This window comes from Bos grunniens, chromosome 24 (genome assembly GCF_055505025.1).
Source record: "Bos grunniens cultivar Pamir isolate PY7600 chromosome 24, Bosgru_T2T1.0, whole genome shotgun sequence".
Lineage (NCBI taxonomy): Eukaryota > Metazoa > Chordata > Mammalia > Artiodactyla > Bovidae > Bos > Bos grunniens.
Window position 1 is genome coordinate 5,189,987 of NC_141188.1, and position 12,762 is coordinate 5,202,748.

The 12,762-nt window shown below is 45.7% G+C and overlaps 1 protein-coding gene and 1 long non-coding RNA gene across 4 annotated transcripts in view; both read right to left on the reverse strand.

Annotated features, from left to right (window-relative positions):
* ZNF407 (zinc finger protein 407) overlaps positions 1 to 12,762 on the reverse strand; it is a 387,393-nt gene that overhangs the window by 40,936 nt on the left and 333,695 nt on the right. The window lies entirely within an intron of this gene.
* Positions 5,000 to 6,300, reverse strand: LOC147345854 (uncharacterized). Its single transcript, XR_015153686.1, has 3 exons — positions 6,166 to 6,300; positions 5,691 to 5,788; positions 5,000 to 5,133 (listed from the first exon to the last, which is right to left on the reverse strand). It is a non-coding gene; the product is annotated as an uncharacterized LOC147345854 (long non-coding RNA).

Here is a 12,762-nt window from a genome sequence, read left to right on the forward strand (position 1 = left end):
GTTTATGGTCTGTTTTATTTCTTGCCAGCAGACACCATTAAAAGTTATAAAACTATAACAACTGCTTTCCTTTACATCACTCTCCGATTACCCTGATAGCTCCAACGTCTGAAGAAGTTCAGGATCTGTAAAGCCTGTCACATTACAGAAACATGTCTCCTTAAACCAAATGTGAAATTCCAGTAATTGAAGTGATAAATCTAGTGTTTTTGCCCGGGTACTTTTGATGAGAACTACAGTAGTAAATTAGGAAATATTCCGTGCTGTTATATCATGGTAAAAGCCTTTCCATTACTCGTTGTCAGTCACCAGGGATGGGCAAATAACTCAGTTGTCAATCTAGCTAGAAAGCCCCAAGTTCCGTGAATGATCAATAAAGAAAATATATATAAACTCTCCATTATCTTCATATAATTCCTCCGACAACTCTCTGCTGTTTTCTCTCCTGCTCTAGAGCACATCTCATTTATTCAGAAGCAGATTGGAGACCTCGGAATATTTCATGTTTTTATTGCTCGTTACGTGTCATCTTGTTTCCAAATGGTATATGAGCATTACATTTCAATAAGTGCAAGCATCTATACCTTGGCCGCTGACGGTAATGTTACACGTGATATGGACTTAACTAAATTACTAATAACTGTTACCTCTGTTTTATTATTGATTTTGCAGCTAAAATATTTATTGCCTTATATTTCTACTTTAAAAGTCTATTCTTTAGCATTTCTTCCAATCACACAGAAATATTCACAGGAGGTATACCCCTCTTCGCGTTATCCTAACAGCAAAAGCAAAAGGCAAACACCAGCATTCTCTCCCAACTTAGCTTGTTTATAGGAAACATAGAGAAGGACATCTATAATTTACTCTTTCAGTTAAAACAAGCCATCTATTTAGGTTCCATCAACTTCCACTGTAGAACATCAGCTCAGTTCTTGAAACCAGGTAATAGGACATACGCTTCTTAAATTACTATGAAATTTCCAACTCACTGGTGAGGAATAGCTACAACTGCTGGAGCACAGAATTCACAAACCAGCTTTCTGTTATTCATCTGCAGTCCTATTCAATTCTCACATGTTTCAAAGGAAGAAAAAGATAGCAATACTGATAAACACTTTTCAAGTTTTACTGTCAGCTTGGATAAAAAAAAACAAACAAAAAGAAAAACAAAAGTGCTTGAAATGTCAGTTAAAAAGATTAATGGAGATAAAGTAACTCATATCCCTTAACCTTAACACAGTAAACTTCATTTATCACATATTTTATTTTGGCTGATGGTTTAAAAATGGTCAAAAGAAATATGAATTTGACCACTGAAGAGGATAAGTGGCAAGATTAGCGGAATCATTTATCTGGAATGAAAAGCCCTGATCTAGTTAAGAATGTGCAGTTGTGTGCATCTTTATGAAAAGCAAACTCAGTTACTTGGAAAGAGATAAAAAGACCAAAAAAAAAAAAAGAAAGAAAGAAAGCAGCAAATGCATGCCTTGACCTTCAAGAAGGTAGTGGAGATGACTTAGGTTGGAAGAAATTAAAATGGGGCATTTGGTGTCAGCTACAAGCTGGGAAAAGGACAAAGGAACATCTTGGAATGAAAGAAACACTAGCGGGCTATGAACATCTGGAGCATCAAACATTGATGATCAGGTACTCAATGATAGTCTTCACTTCTTAATCCCCCTGAATCTCAAATGAAAAACCATAGCTACTTTCTTTTAAGAAGGGATGTTTAAACACGTGAATAAGGAAGCAGCATCCAGTGGGCACGCGGCCAGCCTGAACTCGCTTTGTTCCCTCCGCCTCCGTCCTAACTAAGCGGGACCTGACACCCAAACCGGCTCCGCGGCTCACCTGGTGGCACTTACACGACGTCTGGGGCTTTTCCTTAGAAAAGACACCAGTTTCTATAGGATTTGGCTTGTAACCTGGTTTTTTTGGCAATAAAAATGTCGAGAACTGAACCCATTACCACAAGAACTTGAGCTGAAGAGAAACCGTGCTCCACACACTGGGGCATGGAGCCTCGCTGGGGACCTAACGCTCTGGGGGTCGTTCACCCCTAATTCTAAAAGTCAAGGGCCAGGAAAATACAAGCCAACAGGAGCACGCAATGTACTTGCTTACTTTAAGAAAGTATATGCGCTTTAGAAACCGTTCCATCGGGGCTTCTAGGGGTCCCTAGTGGTCCCGCAGACAGCCTGCGTGCAGGCTGGTCGGGGTGCACTTCACCTCCCGCCTTCCCATGAGATGGGGGGCGCACGCCCCCTAAGTCAGGGCACCCCCCTCTGTGGCTGATGCACATAGCACTAACCGTGACTGCTTCTGTTCTCACCTTGCCTCATGGGCAAGAATCCAGAGAGCAAGTTCCTCCGGTAACTAAGACACACGTTTTTCCCTTTTAGACAAAGCCTTTTTGGGCTTTTTACTACAGAAGGATAAAGGCTGAAGGAAGGGGTGTGCTCCAGAGAGTTGTGGCGGTGGTGGGGATTCTTTCCTTTGCTGCCATTTGAATTTGTCATTAAAAGTGCAGGGGGTGGGGGGGAACTACTCACGACTTAATAAATATGGATCTACAACAATTCCTGCTGTGAGACATCACGTCTTCACTAAGAAAGAGAAAAACGAGTTTCTCCCAGACCTTTACTTGAATTTACATGGAACACACTTTACTAAAATTGCCCACATGTCACTGCATCTATTTTTCTTTTTAAATCAGGCATTAAATATGCATCTTGACTCCCACGTAGGCAATCTGCAGCACAGCAAAATGACTGTGTATTCAATTATAGGCTAAATAAATATAGCAAACATGAAGGAGAAAGTTTCCAACTCCTGGGCGCTTGGCTGTGTCCTTCCCCATGCCCTCCCCGCCCCCCCACCAACAAGATCAGGTGGTCTGTCAACCACGGCCACGGCACAGGCTGTCCAGAATCTTCCAGGATCCCTTAAAGGAAATGGCCCCCTTCTGAAATTAGAGATACTGGGTCAATCTGGAGGGAAAAAACCGTGAAGCAGCAGCTGAAGCGCGTGTGCATCTAAAGTGAACACAGGGTATATTTTAATGAAGAAAATTAGCCACTCATGAAACAGGGTATTTATATGCCCCCTTTGCTCTGATGAGATGAGGTTAACAATTCTACAATAAACTGAACTGCAAACCAGCAAATTCACAATGAAGTTAAGAGTTTTTTCTTTCGTTCTTATTTGACTGCAGAGATTAATAGGCCAAATTCTACCCAGATGCGTAATCAGTTGAGACTTTGGTGGAGATCTGCTTCTAACCTTCCTGTTGTTGCTAAGCTGATTCAGGCTTTCAGTAATTTGGGAGAAGAGAAATGCTTTCTTTTGGGGAGCCTGATGCAAAGTGTAGTAAAACTGGAAAACCAAATGTTGAGGGTTTACATGCTGACGCATTTAAGCATCACCCACTCTAGCCTGCCCTGAAGCCTGCTACTTCCTCCTCTTTGCTCTGACGGTGCTTCAAGGTGCAACGAGTTCATCTCAGCCAACTCAGCACACAGGTGCCCCAAGTCACCGTTTGTGAAGTGCTGACGATGCTCCACAGGTGAGGGCCCGGCTGTCACAGCAAGCAACTGTTAGGGTCACTAGCGTGGGGTGCCATCTGCTCCTCCAGGGGGTCTTCCCAACCCAGGGATGAGCCCAATCCTCCCGTACCTTCTGCACCGCAAGCAGCTTCTTTCACGGCTAAGCTGTCAGGGAAACCATTGGGCTACTGATGTAACACTTACATAGGTCAATAACCAAGTAGAAACCTGTGTTTGCAGGTTTAAAAGAGGGTTTTGATATATATAGCACATAGGAAGTATTTAAACACTGTGAATTTAAGTTCCACTATTCTCAATGGGTATTTCTGTAACTTTATCTGGCTATTATAAAAACTTAACCAAACACTGGCCAGAAAAAGTCAAGTCTGCTACTGGGAAAAATTCATGCATGAAGTAAACAAATTTGTAAATAAATATGACATGCTAGATAGCCCCATTATTTATACTTATCTCTGATAAGCCAGTTCAAAGGGGAATTAGGATGCATGTTTAAGGCACGTTCAGTTTATAAAAATGGTACCAAGGAGTTAGACTCTATTTGACATTTCAAAAATACTGAAAAAGTCCAATATTCTTTCTTTCAACAAAAACTCATTAAATACTAGCTAAAAGTATTTTATGACTTTATTTAAATGGATCAGTACTTTTCATTATCTGTTTTTCCCTATCACTTGGATTCATGTTGTTTTTAAGCAAAAGTTTTTCATGTACAATAGTATTTAATATAGCAAAAAAACTCCACCAAAAGTCCATATATAAGGGAAGGTGATGAAAGAATGGTACCTGCACTCTTACATGTTATATGACGATTCTGATGAATAATTACATTCCTATCTATTGATCTGAAGGAAAAATGAAAACTGCAGAATTACATGTATCCCTGCTGCTGCTGCTGCTAAGTCGCTTCAGTCGTGTCCAACTCTGTGCGACCCCATAGACGGCAGCCCACTGGGCTCCCCCATCCCTGGGATTCTCCAGGCAAGAACACTGGAGTGGGTTGCCATTTCCTTCTCCAATGCATGAAAGTGAAAAGTGAACGTGAAGTCGCTCAGTCATGTCTGACTCTTCGCGACCCCACGGACTGCAGCCTACCAGGCTCCTCTGTCCACGGGATTTTCCAGGCAAGAGTACTGGAGTGGGGTGCTATCGCCTTCTCCGACATGTATCCCACCCCCTTCTAAAACATTTGTTAAGAACACAACTTCTTGTTCAAAAAAGGCTGGTACACACTGAGCTGTAAACAGTGATTCCTGGCTGGCTATGTGAGGGGAGGATCTTTCTTTATTTATGTTTGTTTTACTTGTTACAAGTCAGTTACTAACATTTGGGAAATTTAGAATTCCTAATAAAGAAAACCAAACCCAAGAGCAAACCAGGAGTGGTTTCATGAGTAAGAGTCAGATTTTACCCCGATTCCACACAGGTCTTCAGGGTCTTCCCACCATGCTTCCTGCTCATGGCCTGACGCTGATAAACTGCAGCTTCTCATGGGCCACTTGGGGATGCCTGGTGCTCTGTTATTTTTATGAGGATCTGACTGCTCCTGACAAGGGACCCTTCTTTGCTATATGAAAGAGCAGAGTTTTACAGATGTTAAGACTTGCTTGATATCCCCACGTGTGCTTCTCCTTAAGGAACACATTATTTAGATCAGCCCATAAAGAGGAGGCATGTGGAACCTAGATCAGTCAGCCCTGGGGAGAGTCTCGGGGGAGCAGGAGAGCAGTGGAAGTGTTCCTTCTGGGTTCACCATGGCTGGGCCCTGGAGCAGTGGACACCCCGTGCTTTAAAGACACCTGTGTTCACGCCACGGCTGCTGATGCCAACGAGACGGAGACTTCCAGCAGGCAGGCTGCACCAGATCTGACCACGCCAGCTGCCCAGACACAGAGAGCAAAAGTCCCTGCTACGCAGACCCGGCAAACATCCTGGAAACTGCTCCCAAGTCCACGAGCATCAGGCACTAAAGTGCTGGCAAGTCACCCCCAGGGACCCACTTCTTCCTCTGGTGACACACGATCACTGCAGGCTTGTCAGCTGGGTTGCACACATGGAGCTCAGTGAGTTATCACCCGACCTGTCCTACTAACAGCCCTTGCGAACCCCTGGTCCCTGCAGCACCTGGGAAGGCCTCTGCAGTCTTGAGCCGGCTGGTCCCAGGGAGCCCGGCAGCTGACTGGCTGGGCATCATCAGAAGTCCCCTGGTGGTTTTCCTCCACCTGCAAAGCCACGATCAGAACACGGTGACTACAAGGACCAGTAGTGTCTACACAAGTCCAGATGCCCACTGCTCCAGAGTCCAGAGTGGCTTAGGGCAGCTGGGTCTATTCTAAGTCACTATTTCCTCTTCAAGACTCCCATTTATTATATGCTTAACTTTACTGTAATTTTACATCAGTTTGCTAGGCAAACTCATCAGCTACAGATTAAAGCTAATGTATTCATTTAAATTAGAGAGGAATTAAAAAATGCAAGTAAAGCTCTAAGTGTTTGTAACAAACAGGCCTGAATTATAACTAGTCACAAAGATTAATTAGTTCAGATAATTTGGAAGTGCAATTTAAGAAGACTGCTTTTCTATCAATCAGTTACTTACATCACACTGACTTTCTTGCCATCCTTTCTTGGCTTAGAAATTTCAGGCAGGCAAAAGTGTTAACCCCGCACCTCCTACAAACCCCAACACGAGCACTGCATCCACAAGTGTGCCTTATAAAAGCGAGGGCCTTCCTGGCAGGGGTGAAGCCACTAGGAGTCAGGCTCCAGGCTCACAACTGGTGGGTGAGTCTATCTACCTACGAGTTAGATTCCCCGGGGCTGCTAGAAAACTCAAGGGACTGGTCATTCACCAGGTGGCTCTCTGGGAAGGACACCTGGAGGACTGCCATGATTAGGAAGTAGGCCTCAGCACCCAGGGCTGGAGCTGGCTTGAGGACCATCTTGAAGGCAGCATAAATCTACAAGCACGTGAAAGGCTTGAACCCCGATCCAGGTGCATTAGCTACTCAACCAGAAGTAATTACTGGTTTACATTAACTGGGCCTTGTCACCCATGCCTTTCCCCACTAAAAAACAGATCTCTCCCTCTCTTCACAAACCTAAGTTTATGAAATGTCTTGAGGTCTGCTTCAAGGTCCGATTCTCGCATTTCCTTCTTCAGTGTAGGGACTGGAAACACAGAGAGAGGAGGAACTAGACAGAGAGAAACAGGTTAGCCTTGACGTGGGGTCAAGTTCACTGGGGAGAAGTGGGGACACGCAGCCCTACAAACTGGTCCTACTGTCTTTATTAGATTCTTTATCATAAAAAATCTGAAACGTATGCAAACAGAATAATAATAAACCCCTGTGAATCACTACTCACTTATTAAAAGCCGCTACATGATCATGAAGATCCTCCTACTCTTCCACCCTCACAGGAACTCTGGCTCTGCCGACGGCCCCAGCAGGGCAGACAACCACCTCCACAGCGTGGCCCCAGGGGGCCTCCCAGGCTTGTCTCAGTTCTGTTCAGTTCAGTTCAGTCGCTCAGTCGTGTCCGACTCTTTGTGACCCCATGAATCGCAGCACACCAGGCCTCCCTGTCCATCACCAACTCCCGGAGTTCACCCAAACCCATGTCCATCGAGTCAGTGATGCCATCCAGCCATCTCATCCTCCGTTGTCCCCTTTTCCTCCTGCCCCCAATCCCTTCCAGCATCAGAGTCTTTTCCAATGAGTCAACTCTTCTCATGAGGTGGCCAAAGCACTGGAGTTTCAGCTTTAGCATCATTCCTTCCAAAGAACACCCAGGACTGATCTCCTTTAGAATGGACTGGTTGGATCTCCTCACAGTCCAAGGGACTCTCAAGAGTCTTCTCCAACACCACAGTCCAAAAGCGTCAATTCTTCGGCACTCAGCCTTCTTCACAGTCCAACTCTCACATCCATACATGACCACTGGAAAAACCATAGCCTTGACTAGACGGACCTTTGTTGGCAAAGTAATATCTCTGCTTTTGAATATGCTATCTAGGTTGGTCATAACTTTCCTTCCAAGGAGTAAGCGTCTTTTAATTTCATGGCTGCAGTCACCATCTGCAGTGATTTTGGAGCCCAACAAAATAAAATCTGACACTGTCTCCCCATTTATTTCCCATGAAGTGATGGGACCGGATGCCATGATCTTCGTTTTCTGAATGTTGAGGTTTAAGCTAACTTTTTCACTCTCCTCTTTCACCTTCATCAAGAGGCTTTTTAGTTCCTCTTCACTTTCTGCCATAAGGGTGGTGTCATCTGCATATCTGAGGTTATTGAGATTTCTCCCGGCAATCTTGATTCCTGCTTGTGCTTCTTCCAGCCCAGCATTTCTCATGATGTACTCTGCATATAAGTTAAATAAGCAGGGTGACAACATACAGCCTTGACGTACTTCTTTTCCTATTTGGAACCAGTCTGTTGTTCCATGTCCAGTTCTAACTGTTGCTTCCTGACCTGCATATAGGTTTCTCAAGAGGCAGGTCAGGTGATCTGGTATTCCCATCTCTTTCAGAATTTTCCACAGTTGATTGTGATCCACACAGTCAAAGACTTTGGCATAGTCAATAAAGCAGAAATAGATGTTTTTCTGGAACTTTCTTGCTTTTTCGATGATCCAGCGGATGTTGGCAATTTGATCTCTGGTTCCTCTGCCTTTTCTAAAACCAGCTTGAACATCTGGAATTTCACGGTTCACGTATTGCTGAAGCCTGGCTTGGAGAATTTTGAGCACTACTTTAGTAGCGTGTGAGATCAATGCAATTGTGCGGTAGCTTGAGCATTCTTTGGCATTGGCTTTCTTTGGGATTGGAATGAAAACTGACCTTTACCAGTCCTGTGGCCACTGATGAGTTTTCCAAATTTGCTGGCATATCTCAGCTGCTCGCAAACAAGGCGCCTGGAGCAGGCGTTGCCTGAAGCTGCGTCACGGTGGTGACTCCACCTGCCTTGACTGCACGTCCCCACCTCTGTCTAGAAAACATCTTCAAGACAGTGTTCCTGACTCTGCACACATCCCGACTGCAGCAAGCAGAGGAAGCCTGTCTGCGAACCTGTAGCTCCTGGTACAAACTTCCCTCCGCACTTCCTGCACTGTAATGTTCATGACCTGTTCCCATGTTCTAACTAGACTTGAGAACTCCTTGAGGGCAGCAGCTGCTGCCTTGGCTCTTAGAAAAGCATCTGACACATAACAATTGATCAGAAAGTATTTGTTAACATTACTGAAAAAAAGTATTTTCCAGTAGTCATGTATAGATGTGAGAGTTCCAACCATTAAGCAGGCTGAATGCTGAAGAACTGAAGCGTTTGAACTGTGCTGAAGAGGACAGTTGAGAGTCCCTTGGACAGCAAGGCGATCAAACCAGTCAATCCTAAAGGAAATCAACCCTGAATATTCATTGGAAGGTCTGCTGCTGAAGTTGAAGCTCCAGCTCTTTGGCCACCGGATGTGAAGAGTCAACTCACTGGAAAAGATCCCGATGCTGGGAAATATTGAGGGCAGGAGGAGAAGGGGCAGTAGAAGATGAGATGATTAGATGGCATCACTGACTCAATGGACATGAGTTTGAGCAAAAGTCTGGAAGATAGTGAAGGACATTGAAGCCTGGCATGTTGCAGTCCATGGGGGTACAGAGAGTCAGACGACTGAGCGACTGAACAACAATAACAATTTAGATCTTTAACAAATTAGAGATCACAGTATTGAAACTATTTATAAGAATAAGGTCTATAATGAAACTTTATTTATCTTTCATGCCACTCTTGGGGAAGGCCTTCCTATGTGGATTCCAGACGTCAGAGACTCGAGCAATGGGAATTCTGAAAAAGTCAGTACTATGTTCTAATGAAGAATCACAACCCCTATGGACCCAGTGTGAGAAACTGGACACTACTGCAGGAGTGTGGGGCTTTAACACTTGTAAAGTTTCTCACTTATTTAAGGATACTACCTTAGCCACAGTGTGTATGGCTGATGAGAAAGCGACTCTAAGTATAGTTTTAGGAGGGAAAAAAATATACATTTTAAAGCTTTAGTTTGAAGAGGCAGAGTTTAAGTGTAAAGTTCTGTTTTCTGGCAGAAATGTGGACCTGCAATTACGTTCAAATAAGTAGACAGCTGTGATAACCTTAGAAAAAATGAGACAATCTTTGTCCACATTTTCAGTCTTATTAATAAAATTGAATTTACTACGTAGCTTATAATTTAGGAAAGAAATAAACCTTCTCAAGGAAAATAACTAAAATTACCCATTCAATGAAAATATACCAGCTAAGTTTGGAGCAGGGACTGGGCTGAATCAGGTTGTTCAACACAAAACCTCAATAAACAATAACTCAAAAAAAAAAAAAAAGCAAGTTCTTTTGTTTTAGAGACCACAGATGCAACAGAAACAAAATATAATATAAAATGAAAATTCAGGTACAGGAATTATGCATTTCATACTGAATAATTATTTCTGAACTGCCCGTAAATCCACTCTGCTAAGCTGTGCATCTAAAACTCATCGAACTGCCAAGGGGTAAACGCAGCCCCATCCATCAAGCAGCCACTTGACAAATACATTCCATAATAGAAGTTTATTTTTATGGGAGGCTGAATCAAGGACTTTCCCATGCATACAAAAACTTGTCAAAATTATTTATGAGACTTGCTGAGACACACAATATGTCATATCAAACTCCTATTTTCCTTTCGAGCACAGACTGTCAATACCTCAGCTCCTATCAATAAGGCGGACCACCGCTGATAGAGGCCCAAGGAGCCGAGGTCGCCGGCCCGTCCCAGGCGCCACCGGAAACATGGTGCAGAGACGCTGAAGGCGGGCGCTCGCCACCTCCAGAGGGGCAGCCGAGGTGAGCACTGGGGACTGCACTCAGAGACCGCGACAGAGTAAAACAGAAACGTATGCTTGAAAAACTACGGCTGATGACGGCTGAAGTGAGACAGAAACAACAGAAGATGTTTCATCTCTTATAGTACACAAAGTATTAGTAAAGGCTGATAAAACAAGTGCTTGAAATCAACGAAACAGCCCCTCCTGGATGCAACTTCCGCTTCCAATGAGAAGGGATGGGATGTCTCTCGGAAGGCAAGGGGCCTGCTTCATGAGGCCACGTGAACCTGGCTCCCGCCCCCCTGAGACTGCTGTCAGGCGAGTCTCTTTAGCAGGCCAGCTTCCCACCCTCCGACCCGTCACTGCCCCCAGCACACGGGCTCACCGAGAAGAGCGGAAACTGCTGAACGACCCTAGAAATAATTTACAGCAAAAGGAAAATGTATTCCTATTTTACGGGGCAATAGAAACTACAGTCTAACAGCCCAGATGAGCCCTGGGACCTAGTCAGAGACCACAGAAGCTGGTGCTTCTTAGCGATGCCCTTGTTCTATGAGGAAGCGTGTTCTATCACTGCCACTGCACATACGGAGCTCTGACATGAGCCATGGCCAGGCCGGGCGCCGGGAGTTGACCATGAGACCATCAGTCAGACCAGCGACATCTTGGTGGGGGGACAGGGGGGCAGAAATGTGAGAAAGGGGTTGTTGAACACCCGCTTCAGTTCCTCACCACGAGTAGAAACGTGAACCTCATGGCCTCTCTGCCCTGTTCCATTCCTACCCTTGTGGGGAGGGGAAGGATGAGCAGCTGCCGGGACTCCCCCCAGTCTGAAGACCCCCAGGGACCCACTGCCTGTCCTGCTAGAACCTGCTCAGTCATATTCTAGGGCAGCATGAGGGCCTGACCTCAAACCAGGTGACCTGATGACTTTCCTAACTGTGGCCATCTCGAGTATCAGCAGAGTCTTACTCAAATCTGGCTCAAGAAAACAGTGCACAGCACAGCAAACGGTGTCTGTTCTTGCAGCGGCCCTGCACTGAGCGGGGGCTAGGCGAGAGGCACACGAGGCTATCAGTCGCCTGTACTTGATGTAAATCACTAGTTTGGGTGCAAAAAAGTAACTTAAGTAGTCTTCCTGGAATGCCTAAACTCAACACTCCAAAAAAAAAAAAAGGGTGACGTGACAGAAATCTACCTTTTCCTGCAGAAAGGTGACAACAAGTCACAGGAAAAGGGGGAGAAAGGAAAGAGGGTCCCGTAAACCAACCTCAGGACTCTGCTCTCCCAGTTCTTTCCTGAAACAACTCTGGAATAGAGCCCCCAAGGCTACTGGAGCCTGCCTGGGTGCATTTCTGATAACACAACACCAGTGAGCAGCGGTCCAGGCCAGTCACGCAGACTGAGTCAGAGGGGCATCTGGAGATGAAGCGTCTGACCCCGGCTCGAGAGGTAAGACTGGAAACACTCCTCACGCCTGCCAGCAAGTCAGTCCTTGAAAGTGAGCAGTATGATGACGCGTGATCATGAGGCTTTCAGAACAATCGTTTGAAATAATCAGATCTCAGAACAATTGTTTGAAATAGTCAGAATATGCTTCAGTTGGGAAAGCCACATCTTTTCAAAGGTAGTGTTGATGTTGCTTAATAAATGGACGATGCCCGCTGCTACTTTCAGATAAAAAAGCAGCAAAGGACCTGGAGGTTGGTTTTCCGAGAACAAAGTATGAACTGCTGAGTCCAAGCTGAGTCAACACCTTGCGGGGCATGCCCAAGGAGACGCTGAAAGTGAGCGAGCGGGCCGAGGCCGGCTTCATCTGACTCCGCTGGGTGAGCACCCCAGACAGGAGGCTGGGACGGGGGCCGACCTCCTGCTACGGAAGGCAGCGGACGAGCCAAGGCCACGCGGCTGCCTGCAGACCTCAGTGGCCACCCTCCAGTCTGTGTTCCTTCCTCCCCTCCACCCACTCCCAACGCGGAGCCCTGCAAACCGCAGGGGCTCCCCGTGAAAGAAGGTGTGAGAGGACAGGATGAGGAGGAGGGGGAGAGAAGAGGAAAGAGCAAGGCAAACCCATCACTGAGAGCGGCTCTGCCCAAGGAGAAGGGCCCACAGCTGACTTCGGAAACCTCCACTTCGACCTCTCTTTCCAACGCTCTTTCAATCACGAGGAGCTCTACAATCACACGACACGAAGGAACACACATCGGGAAGAACACGGTCACATGTTCCCAGACAAGCTGCTGAAGGTTAAAAAGGAGAAGGGAAGCAGACTGAGCATGCCGTCCGCCCGGTCGCGTGAGCCCGGCCCGGCCCGGCCCACAGCCGTCCTGCCCGTGGGTG